Raw genomic sequence first — 4,579 nt, forward strand, 5'->3', positions numbered from 1 at the left:
TCTCGCTGTAGCCTTTAAGACCAGGCTAGTCCCACCAGCCTTGAGACTAGGGCGCTAGGTTACTCCAAATGCCTCTTCAGAGTTGTCAAGATCCTCCTACAACCCAAGAGGTTAATTTGATCCTCGCCAAAGATACCCTCGGCTTCCCCGATGGTGTGAAAGGAACGCCCCACGGAAACCTTGTAGTTCCCACCTACCCAAGGAATAAAGGGTTCCACTGAGACACCCGAAGCTATGGTTTTGCTTGCCATTAATGGTAGGTGATTCCACTGGGGCTACAATATCCAGCTACCTCAAGGCTGCTAGCTCACTCTCTTGAGAAAGCTGCGGTTACCTCCAGGTGGCTCCCCAGAGGCACTTTTAGATAAGGATGACAAGTGATGTTTATATGGTCTCGTAGGGCCACATAGGCCTACACCATCAATATGAACAAAATGTATATAATTATAACATATAAGGACGTGGTATACAAAAATACATTATCCTCAGCATCATTATACAGACACTAATGGTGATAAATTTAAACTACGAAAGGTAAGTCTGTCACTGCTGCATATACCTTGGGCAAAGCCAATACCACACGATCTGGATGAAACTTTAACAAAGTCTCCGTTCAAATAAGTGATCCTTTGTCGGGTTGGCTCCGTTTTCTTCCACAGAGATGCTAACGTGAATAGAGAAAACGGAAATATTCATGCTTCTGTTGATGGGTAACTTAGGAAACGTAATTCAGCACAGTTAGTGTTACTGACAATGTTTTTGAACATTATTTAATTAGCGACATAATTCCATGTTTTAGCTCTTGTTATATATATATATTGTATGTTTACCTCTTAGAGATCCTTATTTTGTGTGTCGCGGGTGAGTGTTCCGCTGCCTCTCAGTTCTTGTTCAAACTCTGGTTTAGAATATCAGTAAAGGGGTTTAGTCGTGAACAGAGAGAGAAGAGGGGAAAAGTATTGAATTGTATTTTTTACGTTAACTGTCAGTTGTCTAGGGGCAAAGTTTACAATTTATGTGAATTCCTCAACAGCATCCTCAGGTCAGTTCAGGAAATAAATTAATAAATTTGTATTCAGGTAAGGTACATACATACAAGGTAAGATAGAAAAGTTGATGGATTTATAGATAGAGCTAGTATATACAATGCCTAAAGCCACTATTACGCAAAGCGTTTCGGGCAGGTATAAATCTATTTGAGACGGTTATAGAGTAGTTGTAAGAAATTCTCTCCCGTATCCCGTCAGCGTGACAGGGATAGACAGGTGAGAAATATTGAGGTGACTATTTGGGGAGGAATAATATTTGAAATGTCAAAGAATGCAGCCGTATGTTTTACACTAGAGGGGAAACCCGGCTGAGACCGGCTCTCTTGGTCCTTCCCCCTCACGTCTCTCTTCCTATTACCCTCTTTTTCCCTCTCCTTCCCCTCCCCACCTTGCCCCAAACTCCCCTCTCCCCCTTCCCCCCTCCTCTAGACCCTCAGCTCTCCACTCCTCTCAGACCGCGCCGCGGGGACCTCTGGCCTCCGGAATCAACGCAAGGTAACCGCAAGGTAAGGTAACCCTATCCCCCCTAACATCCCCCTCTCTCCCTCTTCTCCACTCTTCTTCGCCTCTTCACCTCTCTCCCCCTTTCTTCCTCTCTCTGGGATGCTCTTGGACGTAGGTTCGAACTCTCGTCACTGCCCTTGTGGATTTGTTCTCTCTGCCCCTCTTCAAACTTTTCTCCTCTCGCATCTCTTAGAATAATTCTACTGTATAAGGAACCATTGAAAATACTAAACAAGTCCACGCTCATCACTGCCAATATTTCAACCTTTACAACATGACAATAGCAAGGTGTGAGGGAGGGTACGGGAGGAGGAGAGGGGGGGGGGAAGGTTTAGTTGCTAATATTCCTAAAAGTGTGACACCGAGGCCGACCCCGAATAGCCTATGACACTCCCATACCTCAAATGCTTTGCGTAAAAGCTGGGTGAGACTAGCCCCATACATCTGGCCTCCATCCATGGACAAACAGACAATCCGACATTCTCTCGTCAGTATCTATCAGCAGCCAGAGTGTTAGGCAAGAGGGAAAATTATTAGTCCTTGCAGTCACGTATATCAGACACAGATCAGTTAATACTTGTCTTTATTGTGAGGCAAATGCCGAAGGGAAATGCTGTATAAAACGTTATTGGTTGATAATGTATCAGGGGAAGACGTTATTGGTTGATAATGTATCAGGGAAAGACGTTATTGATTGATAATGTATCAGGGGAACACGTTATTGGTTGATAATATATCAAGGGAACACAACACGTTATCGGCTGATAATGTATCAGGGGAACACGTTATTGGTTGATAATGTATCAGGGAAAGACATTATTGGATGATAATGAATCGGAGAAAACCTTTATTGGTAGATAATGTTCCGCTGTGAGAGAGGGAGACATTTGAGAAAGTTGTTGTTAAGGCTTCATCCAGCAGTAAAGTGTTGAACACTCCCCTGCCCCGTCCAGCACCCGGCGTGTGCTCCCAACATACGCAAGAGATCCAGTAGTTGTCAGGAGAAAGTGCTGATTGATTGATTGATGAAGATTAAGTCACCCGGTCAGCAGAGCGGACAGCACGCTGGACTTGTGATCCTGTGGTCCCGGGTTCCATCCCAGGCGCCGGCGAGAAACAATGGGCAGAGTTTCTTTAACCCTATGCCCCTGTTACCTAGCAGTAAAATGGTACTTGGGTGTTAGTCAGCTGTCACGGGCTGCTTCCTGGGGGTGGAGGCCTGGTCGAGGACCGGGCCGCGGGGACACTAAAGCCCCGAAATCATCTCAAGATAACTCAAGATAACCCACCCAAAAGGTGGCACGGGCATGAATAGCCCGTAAGTGGTGGCCCTTTTGAGCCATTACCAGTATCAATAGATGATACTGGAGATCTGTGGAGGTGCGACTGCACCCTGCGTGACGGGAGATGTCTCCCGTGGAGAAAGTGCTAAGCTAGGGCTACTAAATAACATTTTTGAAGGGATAAGAAGGCAAGGATCTGGGGACAGGACAGAAGGAAGGAACGGTGAATAGCTACTTTGACCATAGGGAATCGAACGCCGACCTGCAGGAAGCGAGGCCATCAATGTACCGACCAGTGTTGGTTACAGTGTGTTTACCATGTAGACGACTTTAAATGACCTTGATACACAAAGGACGCATTTTGCGATCATCCTATAGTGCTTTTCCTTATAAACTGGTGTTCGGTGGTTAAGTTGAAGCCGATGTCATGTGATCGGGAAGGCGGAGGGGAATGCATTTTGATGGTGTGGGGAAGTAGGGTACACTCTGACCGACTTCAGAAATACTAATTTCGTACGAGGCTATTTAGTACTTCAGAGTTAAATGTAACTGAGAGAATAGTTCAATCTTAGTTGCCCATCTAGCTCTCTCACAGGATAGGTATGGGGTGCATAATAAATGAACTAAACTCAACTCAACACACCCACTTAATTAAACTGTATTTCACTCTCACATCCTTTGCCTCTACTTCTCCTCTAGTCAATCCTCATTCACTTTGTTAAAAGTTTCTAGTTCCCCCTTCCTCTCTCACTTCCGCGTTTTCTCTCACGATCTCTACAACATTCCCCGTATACCCCGTTATTAAAGAAAACGAATCTTTGCCCAAGGATAGTTTAGGGAGGACTCAGGTTGAAGTGATGTGAGGTAACGCCAGGTGTCGCATGGGACAGTATGCTTTCAGCAGTGCGTTGGTTGCTTGGATTACGTTGGTTGCTTGGGTTACGTTCTGCATGTATGAGGTAGGGCGAGTTTCATATGTTTCCTAATTCTTTGATTGCCTGGAGATATTTGGCCAGTGCTTAAACTACTTAGTATTTTGTATGCAGTGAAAGGTTTCTTCTCACTAATATATGCTAGATCTTAAAACTTAACAGGAACTGCGTTTGGGATCAGTTCTTATATGAAACTAATTATGATTACATGATGTCTGACGGAGGTAATGTTCAGGTGTCTTGTCGAATCGGCTCTGATACACAACTTGCCCAACAGGAACCATAGTCATGGTTTTGTACACGACGTTATGATCTACTGTTGACAAAAGTGTTCTAACCTAACTCTAGACGTTTTTCTAACCTAACTCTAACGTTAGACGTTTGGAGCCTAGAACTCCAGACGTTCTAGGCTCTCGTTCATGTCTCTCTTTCGTGTCTTTCATTACTAGATTTTCTTTACTTTTCTCTTCGCGTGAGGCTTCTTGTAGTTTTTTTTTATTACTGTTTTTTTATCTTTTTCTTACTGTTTCTTATTTATACCCTTTTTCCTATTCTTTTCTTTTCATTACCTTATTTCTAACATTTTCTTTACCTGATTCTCTTTATTCTTCTCTTTCTCTGTTTTTACCTTTTTCTCTTTTTTTCTTTAATCTTATACTTTTATCTTCATCTTTCTTGCATTCTTCCCGCCACTCATCGCATACTATTTCATCGTATTATTTTTCCACTCTCATTCCATTACACGACTTGGCAATGGTCGGACCGAAACGTCATCATCTGACGTGGGCTTTGGTCATCACATCTTCAGCCA

Source organism: Procambarus clarkii, chromosome 94 (genome assembly GCF_040958095.1).
Source record: "Procambarus clarkii isolate CNS0578487 chromosome 94, FALCON_Pclarkii_2.0, whole genome shotgun sequence".
Taxonomy (NCBI): Eukaryota; Metazoa; Arthropoda; class Malacostraca; order Decapoda; family Cambaridae; genus Procambarus; species Procambarus clarkii.